The sequence below is a fragment of the Mesocricetus auratus genome, unplaced genomic scaffold, assembly GCF_017639785.1.
Source record: "Mesocricetus auratus isolate SY011 unplaced genomic scaffold, BCM_Maur_2.0 Super-Scaffold_4256, whole genome shotgun sequence".
NCBI lineage: Eukaryota > Metazoa > Chordata > Mammalia > Rodentia > Cricetidae > Mesocricetus > Mesocricetus auratus.
In genome coordinates, this window is record NW_024429182.1 from 132,053,671 (window position 1) to 132,066,759 (window position 13,089).

The window sequence follows — 13,089 nt, forward strand, 5'->3', positions numbered from 1 at the left end:
CCTGCCCTGCCCCATACAGTGGGCACAGAGCCTGGAAGCATGGCCATTCCTCTAAGGGACGAAAGCTATACTGCTTCATGTGCAGAGAGAGCTGCATTCAGATAGCAGTCGGATAAAGTCTAGCTCTGAGATGCACGTATTAAAGGGATGCTTTGAGAAAAGAAAAATAATTAGAATTTAAAATGAGTTCCATGGAAATAGGTTCTCCCAGGTTGGTTCTACAAAGTGGCAGCGGGGGCAGGAGAGGGATAGTTGGGTTTTAGCTAGATACTTAAGAGGTTCTTCTCCCAAGTGCTGTGGACTGCCTGGAATATGCAAATCAAATGAGGTGGGCCAGTTGCTTGCTGAATAACAATGTGGCAAAGGCCTTGCCTGGCAGGGTAAATGTTGGCCATGGAAAGTTCCTAGTACTTGGTTCTTTTCATCTCTGGATGATGACAAAGACTTGAGAAGCTCCTCAGACCTGTAGGTGACATAAAATTGGAGCACTGGCTGAGGGATGGGAGCCACCAGGCCCAGTGCAGGGAGCTTTTCAACTTACATGAACAAGACAACACAATCTCTGCTGCGGGTCCTCTGCACAAACACATACATGAACAAGACCACACAATCTCTGCTGCAGGTCTGCTCCATAAACTGCCTATCCTAAGATGCCCATGGCTAGAGGGCCATTTGAAGTAGCTCTACCCAAGAAGCTTTCGTTAGAACCTTCTAGGCCCGCACACAGATCTTATTTCCATGGGCTGTTCAGTGGATGGCTGGGTTATATGGCAGCTCTAGCTTTCAGTCTGTTGAGAAACCTCCATATTGTTTCCACAGTATTTACAGTAAGCAGCAACCACACCAACAGTATGTCAGGAATCCCTTTCCTCCACATTCCCACCACACGTGTCATCTTTTATTGTTAAAGTGTTCAGAAAAGCTAAGGTACAAATCATCCTAAATATCCAATCAGTAGGTGGATGGGCATAAAGACAACAGAATACCATTAGCATATGGAATATTACTCAGATGAAGCTGTGTTACTTGTGACAATATGAATGAGTCTGGGGACTGTGTGTGGAAGTGAGATAAGCCACGCAAGAAAAGATAAACTCTGTATGATCCCACTCATACTCGAATCTACAAAAGGTTTTCTCATGGAAACAGACCAGAGCGGTGGTTAGCAGAGGACCAGAGGGTAATGAAGAGGTCGACAGCTGGGAGAGACTGGTCAGTGAGTACCAAGTTGTAAACAAAAGGAGAAACAAATCTCATATTTAATCACATAGTATGGTGGCCACAATTAACAATAACACACTGTACATTCTCAAGTGGCTACAAACAGAGAACTTCTGAATGTTCTCACCACAAAGAAACAGTGAGTGTCTGAAGTGCTGGACATGCCGAGTACCTTCATGTGATCCTTATGCCACTGACAGTATGCACAATTATTATGTGTCTGTCTTTTAGAAAGCTGTCGCGATAGTCGTGATTTCCTGATAACATCGTTTTTCCTTACATTAAAGAAAAGATGCCTCCGCTATATCCATCTCTGATGATATAGATGCATAGTGTGCTATAGGTGAAGCCATGCATGCAATGCCTCATTCTCTATTTGACATACACTGAACTCTGTAGGATATTTGATGTATGGTTGTAAAGTGCTGATCTTGAAATACCATTGGGTGCCACCAACCATGACCTGGTAGGAAAAGAAGGAAACATCATTCCCAGAGGATGCTACATCCAGCTACGATGCACTACTCTGCATCAGACAGTCCTCACAGCAAATACAACCAGAAGATCTTGATGACATCTGAAGAGCATCAGAGAGTTGCCATGGCACCTAGGTCCCCAGGGGCTGAGATGGGGACCTGCAGGGAAGCATGCCTCAGTATTTGCCATTTAGTGATACCTTTCTACTATTCAAGCTCTCTGGGAACTCAGGTATCTTCAAGCCATGAGGCTGAAGAAGGAGGAAAGCAGTGAACCTGACAACTGGACAAAGCAGAGCTTCCAACAGTCTCAGGGGACTCAGGAGAGAGTTTACAACCTATGGCTAATACAGCAGGGAGACCCAAGAGCCAAGCTCCCAGGGGCACAGAAGTGAGCCTGAGCCTGGGTGTCTCAGGGAAGGACAAATGATGGAGCCATATGAACAGAACAAACAGTGGTGCTTGTGTGTATTCCCTATCTGGAATACTTAAGACATGGGTAGTTTCAATTTCAGACTTGGTTAGGGTTTGGGAATCTTTGCACATATACACTTTAAGAAACTTGGGAATGTAAATCGGGTCTGAAATAAGACACCCAATTAATAGCACAGACTATGTACATAGTCTGAAGGTAATTTACCTTACTTTTGGTAAGGCTCTCAGTTTCCTCTCTGCTAATATGACAAGGGCAACTTAAGAGCAAAAGGGCTGAGTTTAGCTCACATGCCCAGGTACAGTCCATCAAGGCAGAGAAGTCAGGCGGCAGGAGCCTGAAGTAGCTGCTCACGTTATGCCAGACAGAAGAAGAGGGCAGGGAATGCATGCACTCAGCTCCCTTTCTCCAGGATCCCTGACCTAGGGAATGGTGCCACCAACCAAGACATCTCCCATAGACATGTCTAGAGGCCCATCTCCCAGGTTATTCTAAAACCGTCAACTGACATTTAACATTAACCACCACCCTTTGTCAACTTGACCTCCCATTCTAGTCCCCATAGGTTCTGATTGTGAAAACATTTATATTTTAGATTTTTAGATTTGAAATGCTCAACCATGCAGGTTTAGTTTATAGCCCAAAGTATAAAATGAATATTCTGAGTTTACAGGAATGCAAACAAATGAGTAAATAAAAATAATTAGGAAGAACAGACAAATATTCCCATATAGAATTCCAAATAATGTATGCACACTGTCCTCTCATGGAGACGGTGCCTCACTCCCACATGATCAAGATTACTGTCAGCAGTATAAATTGCATACTCCGGACTTAACAAGATCAAAATGGCACTTCCCAGAGTGACTCTCTGTCTAGCCAGAAGAAGAAACATCATAAATTGTGGTATGTCATTCTTGATCTGTGCTCTTCGAAACTACCAACAACACCGAAAACAAGTTAAGGCATAATTATAGTCACAGTTAAAAATCTAAGAAAATACAACCAAAGTGCAGGCTTCAGTTAACAATCAGGTGCGGACCTGGGTTCACCAGCTGCAACAGCTGTACCGTATCGCCAGAGGCAAGAAAAAATAATGGATACGATAATTAAGGGAGTGTGTGGCTCTCTCTGTCTCTATCAGCCAAAGCTTTCATTCATTATCGCTGTGTTGATCGTTAGACCACGTGGACTTCAGAAAAGTAAGCTGCCCCAAAGGAATAGTGAAGGAATTCATATTGAAAAGGGCAGTCCTCTGGCCATTGGTGGCACATGCCTTTAGTCCCAGCATTCTGGAGGCAGAGGCAGCCAGATCTCTGTGAGTTTGAGACCAGCCTGGTCTACAGAGCTAATGCCAAGACAACCTCCAAAGAAATACAGAGAAACCATGTCTCAAAAATCAAAAAAGCAAACAAAAAAAAAGAAAGAAAGAAAAGGGCAGCCTACTAGTTCTGAGCTCTAAACAGCTTTGTGTCCAGTTATTGAATCTCACTCTTTAGAGGGGAAGAACTGGCAAGGCCACAGAGTCAAACCTGAAGTCAGAGGTGAGGTGAGCTTTGGCGGTAATGATGTGTATGTAACCATCAGGCAAATGAGAAAAGCAGCCATATAAACACTACAGTTAGCAGCCTTCACTCATTATCATACATGCTCCTGGAACTGAGGACCTACACTCCAGTGCACACAGACCACTTCCTCAAAATTAATTATATAGGGAAACTCTAAATGTAATAAACAAGTTTCAAAACACTGACACTGACAGGGTATTTTTGACTAGAGCATAATTGATCTAGCAATAAACCACAAAATACAACTTGGAAAAAATGCAAAGTATTTTCGATTTAGTGCCTTTAAAATGACCCTCAGACCAAATGATGAACTGCAACAATTAAACTCATTTCAGTGACTTAATAATGAAAATTACGCTTCGCACTCATGTTCTTGGCAGTCTTGTTCATAATAGCCACAGATGGAAGCCAGCTACTGTTCATCTGCATATGAACAGACAAATATGGTTTATTCACACAATGGAATATTATACGGCCTTTAAAAGAGAGGAAATCCTGACCCAAGAGCCGTTATTTATTTTAAAAGCTGAAAACATGTAGACATAACTTTATGATTCCACTTGAATAAGGAAACTAAAAAGGTCACTCCATACACATATTTCACAGAGGTCTTGCCAAAGGGTGGTGTATGGGGAGACAGGCAAGATGAAAACAATTCGGAGATTGGTTTTGAAATGCAACAACACTAATGAACCACACACTTCAAGATATTGATGATAAGTTGTACAGTTGTGTTTTACTACAATTTTAATAACAATGTTAAAACCAATTTAGTGAGACATTTACACCTTTAAATTCACTATTAGAAAAAGAGTAGTGTTATGATAAAGAGTGTGGGGAACCTTGGTGGATTCCATGGCTAGGGAGGGTGACCGGGGTGGGGGGCAGACATGTCAGGCTGACAGAGCTTAGTGAGAACTTTTATTATAAAGGGACATAAGGGGGAAGGAAAGAGAAAAGTGGTAAAGAGACACAGAGCTACAAAGACACAGAGACAGAGAGGACAAAAGAAAAGAGGGAGACAGGAAAAGTCCTGTCTGCCCCAGGGGAACAGCGGGAAAGGCAGCATAAGTGGGCAGGGGGTTTCCTTTTCTTTTTTTCCAATATATTTTTATTTAAATTAGAAACATGAATGCTTCACATGTCAATCCCAGCTCCCTCTCCCACCCCTCCTCCCTTGTCCTTCCAACAGCCCCCCCCAGCCCCCCACCCAATCACCGTATCACTCCCTAGGGAGGGTGAGGCCCTCCTTGGGGGATCTCCAGAGTCTGTCATTTCATCCAGGGCAGGGCATAGGCCCTTCCCCCCTGTGTCCAGGCTGAGAGAGCATCCCTCCATGTGAAATGGGCAGCCAAAATCCATTGGTACACAATGGTAAACACTGAACTACTACCCAAGGCCCCAGAGATTGCCAAGGCCTCCTCACTGACACTACATTCAGGGGGTCTGGATCAGTAGAGGGTTTTCTTAAAAGGGTCCTTTGCACCTGAGTGCAGACCAAGTAGTGTTGGCAGTGATGTAGCAGCCATGGAGCCCTAGGCTGACCAGGGTACTGCCCGAGTGCATTCTACCAGGTGACAGGGGCAGCCAGCATAATGCCTGAATACTTACAAGTAGAAAAGTGGTTTTAAAGTTACAACATGTTTAATCCCAAACAAAACTGAAGAGAGAGAAGAAATATTTTTTAAAAATAGAAAAAATGGAATGGACAACAAATCTAAAATAGGAAAATCTCAGGTTGGGGGAGGGAATATTACAGAAAATTCAAGACCACCCTGGTGGTCAGCAAGTCCTTTCTCAAAAGAAAAAAGGGGGAGGAGACTACAAAGGCATACATTGATTCTTCAGGGGATTTAAATTAACAAATACCCCCAAAGAATGATGAAACTGGGGCTGTGGGAAGAAGAGAAATGAGCATGTACAAATGTGACATCAATGTGGAATGTGACCAGCCCTTATAAGACAGTAGTAAACATTTTCAGCAACTCAACACCAGTAAGCATGGCATTTTTATGAGATGAAGAAATCACTAAACTACATGTGATATAAGTGTTGTCAACTTGACCCAACATAGACCCACCAGGGAAAACAGTTTCAGTGAGAGACTGCTTACATTGTATTGGCCTATGGACACGTGTCTTAGAGTTTCAATCACTGTGAAAAGACATCATGATCACAGTGATTCTTATAAAGAAAAACATTCAACTGAGGCTGACTCACAGTTCAGGGGTTTAGTCCATGCCTGTGATGGCATGGCACCCAGGAAGGCATGGTGCTAGAGAAGGAGCTAGGAGTTGTACATCTTATCCACAGGCAGCAGGAAGATTCTGTGAGCCACTAGGCCTGGCTTGAACTTCTGAACTCTCAAAGCCCACCCCCAGTGACACATCTCCTCCAACAAGGCCACACCTCTTAACGGTCACTCCTTGAGCCAATGGGGGTCATTTTCATTCAAACCATCAGAGCGTGGTGGTGGTGGTGGTGTGTTCTTCATTAAGGTAACTGATATGCAAAGACTCAGCCCATAGTGAGTGGCACTATTTCCTAGAGAGAAGATCCTGAACTGTATAAGAGTAGAGAAATAGAGATGAGAAATAGAGCTGAACACAGGCAAGCAAGCGGCTACACATTCATTTCTCATGACCATAGGTGTGGTGTGACCAGTTGCTCAAAGTCCCTGCCCTGCCTTCCCCACAACTGTGGTCTACAATCCTAAATTTAAGTGGAGATGAGTCCCTCCTTCCACCCATTGCCTTTTTCATCACAGCAACAGAAAGCGGCTAGAACAGCAAGCGAACATCAAAACTGGTATGGGAAGCAAAGCTTCAAGTGGCCCTGTATTTCCAAATTGAAACTTAAATCTGCCATTAAAAGCCTCATCTTAAACAACTTCAGAGTTCACTGGCTTCCTGCGTGAATTCTTCCCAACAATCAGAGTGCTTGTTAGTTTCTGTCATCTTGACACAAATTAGAGTCACTTGGGAGAGGAAACCTCAGCCGAGGAATGGGCACCATCAGACAGACCTGTGGGCATGTCTATGGGGCATGTTTTTTATTCTGATGGATATGAGAGGACCCAGATCACTGTGGATGGTGCCAGTGCTGGCAGGCGGTCCTGGGGTGTGAGAAAGCTGCTGAGCAAGCATGGAACAATAAGGAGCACTCTTCCCCATGGCCTTTGCTTCAGTTCCTGCCCTGAATTCCATCAGTGAAGAACTGTTCCCTGGAAGTGTAAGATGAAATAAACTCTTTCCTCCCCAAGTTGTCTTTGCTCTTGGTGTTTATCACAGCAACAGAAAGCAAACTAAGATAGTCAGGCCAATACATCAAACAAAAGCCACCAATATTACCCAAACTCTACGGAGGAGGAAAAGAGGAAGTACCCCCAAACACTTTATGAGGCATCCATTACCCAGATCCCAAATACAGGCCTTAATACTGAAGAAAAAAACACCAACAACCAAAACGTAACAAATCACTTTTGAGCAAAATTACAAAAAAAAATACTAACAAAACAAAACATACATAGAAAATTAAAAGGAGTTACACATAAAGCTAACATCATATTAGACCTGGTTGGATTTGACCCAGGAATTCAAGGTTAGCTTAATTTTTTTGATTTTTCGAGACAGGGTTTCTCTGTGACTTTGGAGGCTGTCATAGAACTAGCTCTTGTAGACCAGGCTGCTCTGAGACACAAAGAGTATTTCAGAAAACTTCATACTCCCTCTTGATAAACCTGTAGCAAACTAAAACTAGAAACAGATGGTAATATTCTGAATTGTATAGAGTACTTCAAAAAACTTAACAGACAACTTCTTCAGACAAAGAAACATAATCACAACTTTTGAAAGGAAATGACAGAAGAATTTCCCCTAAGGTAAAAATCACCAAAATGATTTTCAGTAGGTGCCAAAGGGGGAGCTCTTATTGGTCATGGCCAATATGGCTTCACAGTTATAAAAATCTAAAATAACCTACAAATAACTGTCAAAATTATTAGCCAAGTTTAGAAAGGTTTCTGTACATAAAAGAAATATATGAAAGACATTTATAGATAGCTATGAAACCTATTATAACAATTTAAAATACATTTACAACAATAATATCAAAATTCAAGAAAGGTGTTCTATACACAAAATTACCAGAAAAAAAGAAGACTGTAGACCAATATGAAAGGAAATTAAAAATTCATCGATTAGAAGACTTCCATTTACTCTCGCCAACTTCTTCTAGATGAATCTGTACCTCAAAAGCTGTCATGAAAACATGTGCTGGGTTCACATTTAGAAACAAGTATTTATGTGGAAATTGAGAGAATGGACCTACTTTATGTGGAAATGCTGAGCCTAACTTTACGTGGAAATGCAAAGATAAACACAGTAAGACACACTTAAGGAAGGACTAAACACGGAAGCAAGTGTGTTTTGTAAAAGTGAGATTATTACAATGCTGCAGTGTTTATACACTGACAGATGAGCCACTGGGACAGAATGATCACAGTGATTTCATTTGTAAAAATGTGACACAACTGTGTTGAGATCAAGCTAAGGCAAGTGGGATCAGCCTCCCCCGCAAAAGCAGTTCAGACGTGAGACCGGTGATCACACCCAGGACCAAAAGGAGAACAAGGCAGCCATGAAGGCTGGTCCGTCCACTCATGGCACCAGTAGCATGGGAGAAAGTGGGAGAGGCCTTGATGGCTAGGGAACTAGGTCTTGGTGGAGTCTATGTGCAGTAAGGGGGCTTACATGGATTGAAGTTGTGGTCAGTACCATGAGTGATACTGTCCGGCCCTTCTTAGAATGGCCAGTTGTGGGACAGAAAGAGAAGTGAGAATGAGGTCTGAAAACTGCCAGATCACAGACATCAGAAATGAAATCAGACCCTTTGTAGCGAGCCATGGAGTGATTAATTGATAATGCTGGATCCACCAGACACCCATGAAAAAGAAAGCAAATCTTGGCATCTACTCCATCATTTACTTGGCATCAATTCAGACATTCAGACAAGCAACTCAAAGTGAAAGCTAAAGCAAGTAAAGCTTCAAAAATTTAACTACTGGCTGCTCTTCCAGAGGATCTGGATCCCAGTACCCACATACATGGTGGTTCACAACCCACTGTAACTGCAGTCCCAGGGATCTGCAGGCTCTTCTGTCCTCCATATGGACATGCATACAGGAAAACAACCACACATTAATTAGTTGTCGTGGAATAGAATATTTAACTATGTGAAAATGCATTGCATTTGTTTATGTTGTAGAATATTTGTTTAACTATGTAAAGATCTCTTGCTGTACCTGCCTAAGGCACCTGATTGGTATAATAAAAAGCTTAGTGGAAAATAGTTAGGCAGAGGAGGAGTAGGCAGGGCCAGTGGGCAGAGAGAAAGGAGAAGGGAAGAATGAGAGAGAGAGAGATGGCAGGGAGCAGCAGGCAGAGAGAGAGAGAGAGAGAGAGAGAGAGAGAGAGAGAGAGAGAGAGAGAGAGAGACAGACAGACAGACAGACAGACAGACAGACAGACAGACTCTGAGGAAGTGGGATGGACAGAATGTAGATAAGGTAAATGAGGCTCAGAGAAGCAAACAGCTTAAATTTAAAAAGCCAGCTAGAAACAAGCCTAAGTTAAGGCCAAGCATTCATAATCAATAATAAGTCTCTGTGTTATGGTATAGGGACTGGCAGTCCAAGAAAGTGTTAGTTAGTCAGTTAATTAGTTAGTTAGTTAATTTTAAAAGTTAACTGCAGAGTGCTTTCAAGCTTTCAGAGTGTGTATAGATGTCCTGAACAAGACATTTACCAATTTACCACACTGACTTGTAAGGCTGGTAACTTGGCTTTCTCCTCAACAAAAACCACCATTGAAACCAAGACAGAAAGTATGTAAGAAAATGTCTCCAACAGTGTGTGTGTGTGTGTGTGTAACATAGGTTAAACATGTTGGAAATATGAACTCCAACCAAGAGCTAAAAGAGAAAAGCCAACGGTAAAAGGAACAAGATTCCTGTATGGCAACTTGAAGTGCAATTTTCAGAAACAATAAAGAACATTCTAAAAGGCTATTTAACCCCATTAGTATTCTGAGAAATGCAAATTTAAGCTACAGGATCTCACTACACATCTGCCAGATATAAAATTAAAACTGACAACAGCAATTAGTAGCAAGATGTGAAGCAAACTCAACTCTTAACACTTAGCTGAAGTGGAATCTGGAACAACCACTTCAGAAAACAGATTAGCCCTGTTCACCAAAGCACAGATATATGCAGATCCCACAGCCTTTCCAGTTGATTCATAGAGAGATACTCCCTAGAAATGCAAGCATGTGCACCCAACATATAAGGACATTTCTATGATAAATAATACCCACGAATGGTAAAGGTCCTGTGTCCATCAAACGAAGAAAACAAACACTTGTATATCTACACCATGTAAACTTAGAACAGCAGTCATCAGTAAGTAACAGTGACAATACTAATGGATGACTCATAAGCACAACATGGTGTGAAAGAAGTTGTCCCAAAATAGTACACCATTATTTTAAAATTCGAAAATTAGCAAAAGTAGCACATGGTGATAGGATTCTAGGAACCTTAGGGTGTGGTACTGTTGTGGTTTGAATGGGAAATGTTCCCCATGGACTCAAGTGTTTAAACACTTGGTCCCCAGCTGGTGGCATGCCTAAAAGGCTATGGTTCCACTTAGGAGCTGGAACCTCACTGCAGCAAGTAGGGCACTGAGTAGTCATTGAGCTAGTACAGCCTGTCTATGGTCATCCTGAATGTGCCCCATCTCATCTGATCTCAGAAGCAGGGTCAGGCCTGGTAGTACTTGGATGGGAATTATTACAGCCTGTCCTCTGTCTGCTTCCTAATATGCCGATATGTGAGGAGTCCCAGGTGCACATTCCTGTTACTATGGAGACACCTGCCACCATGCCTTCTTCCCTACCAAGAGGCTGTGCCCTCAAACTCAAAGTCAAAATAAACCCTGTTTCCTTTCTCAAGTCACTTTTGCCAAAACAATGAAAACAGATAACTCATACAGAAAATTGGTAAGAAGAGTGGCACAGTTGCTATGATAAACCTGACTGCAGTTCTTAGGCCTTTACAGTTGGCTTGTAGGAGGAATGTGGGTGAGTGTGAAACTTCGAACTAGAAAATCTCCAGGGTACTGTAAATGTAGTTATTCCAATGGGAGTCCAAAGACGAGAATGCTGAGAGGAATGTAGATAGTGGGGTCTAGCTCAGAAGGCTTGAGAGGGCAATGAGGACACTATCAGGAGTGGGGAATAGAGGCCACTCACATTATATTGTGGAAAAGAATCTCACTTCATCCTGCCACTGTCCTGAGACCTTGGGACTGAATTAAAAAGTAATGGACTACTTTGTTTGGTTGGGAGATTTTAAAAACAGAATAGCATTTAGCCTCGGGTATGGTTGTGCTGCACATTAAATTTATCTGGGTTTACAATAAAGGAGAGTAAGTAGAATGGAGATATAAGGGTACAGTTTGCAAAGGAAAATTTAAAGCCCCAGTTGAGGCAGGTTGTAAGCAGCATTGTTATCAATTAACATCATTAAAATATAAACATCTCACGCTGTGCACTGGGACAAAAGCAAAGGTATCCCAAGGGCAAGACTTCAACCATTAAAAGGTCCTACTGTGAAATGAAAACTAATTTAAAAGAGTCTAAACTAAGACCACCACTATAAGAGTTCCCTGTTCAAATGCAATCACATGGGAAAATGTAGCCCCAGGGTCAGTCTCAAAGAAACACACAGGCTATTGCAACTGTGGTCCAAGAGGTTGGGCAGCAAAACTACACACTGTTATTTATGTAGTCTTGTTTTAAAGGCATGAGAGATGCAAGAGAGAAATGTAGGCTTGTGCCAAACTTTCCAGAGTCACTGAACCCAGGCAATAAGTGGCAGTGTCGGCGTCTCTGCACGAAGGCCCCTAGACCACTGCATGAAGCTGGGAAGGGAATACCTAAATTGCCTCAGAGATCCCAAGAGGTTAAAGATACCAGGACCATAGATGGCCTCAGAAGAAACTGTCAAGTATTTAGTGAATCTTTCCTGAGAGAGGTTTCTTGTACTGTGGACAGTAGGGCTAGAGGAAGGTATCCCCATGTAGGTGGAGCCCAGATGAGTTCATTCCAATCCCCAAATGCTGGATACAAAGCTGTAGGATTTGATGTTTGCTCTGGTAGTTCTTGGTATTGCTATGGACTGAGTTTTCTTTGTTATGCTCTCATTCCCTATGTTGAGTGATAATCTTTATAATATTATGAATTGAAAGTATGTAACTTGTTTTGTCGTCCTTTTTAATAAAGGACTTGGAACTAAGAGACTTTCTTCGGTCTTTGTTAAGGGTATGTCCTGGGATAATCCTTTTTTCCTACACTGTGAAGATGTATCTTTGTCAAGGCCCCTTCTGAATGCTTTAATAAGGAGCTCAATGTCCAATAGCAAGGCAGGAGAGGATAGGCAGCATTTCCAGGGAGAGGGAGGAAGAGGAGAAGGAATCTAGGTGCATGCTGAGATGTCAGTAAGACAGGCAGTAAGTCAGACATACAGTACAGAGAAGAGGCAACCAAGCCATGTGGCAAAACATAGATTAATAAAGCAGCTTTATTTAAGTTGTAAGAGCTAGTCGGGGACATGCTTAAACTTAAGGCCAAGCTTTCATAATTAATAAGAAGTCTCCATGTTGTTATCTGTGAGATGGTGGTCCCAAAAGAAAGTCAAACACAAGGGTATTCTTGGTTGTCACTTCGACAAACCTGGGAAAAGAGAACCTCACCTGAAGAACGGCCTCCATCAGAGTCACCTGTGGGCATGTGTGTCTGTGATTTTCTGGATTACTCACTGATGTAGAAGGGTCCAACCCAATGTGAGCAGTGCCATCTCTGGACAAGTGGGCTCAGGCTATATAAGAAAGGTAGCTGGATGTATGCCTAGGAGCAAGCCAGTAAGCAGTCAGTTCTCTTCCATGATCTCTGCCTCAAGGTCCTGCCTTGAGTTTCTGCCTTGGCTTCCCTCAGTAATGGGGTATAGAGTATGAGATGAAAGGAACACTCTCCTCACTTTCTGTCTGGTTTTATCACAGCTACTGAAACAAAACTAGGACAATCTCAATGGCCTTTGAATGGCCTTGGGATTGTTGAAGACTGTGAGACTTTTAAAGTTGGACATAACACATTGTGGTGGTTTTCTTCCCTGCTGAAGATTTTCTTTAGTTCCTTTTCAGAAGTTGGGAGTCTTTACCAGAGGTCACCCCTCCCTTTATTCCACTTAGCTTCAAGCTTTTCTTTAAAATTTTTATCTCCTTGAGCATGGACTCTCCTCGACACTTCCTGGCGCTCCTTTTCTCCTCAAACTG

At 42.4% G+C, this 13,089-nt stretch overlaps 1 protein-coding gene across 6 annotated transcripts in view; it reads right to left on the reverse strand.

The window, feature by feature from the left end:
- The window catches only part of Apba2 (amyloid beta precursor protein binding family A member 2), a 226,921-nt gene that overhangs the window by 93,815 nt on the left and 120,017 nt on the right, over positions 1-13,089 (reverse strand). The window lies entirely within an intron of this gene.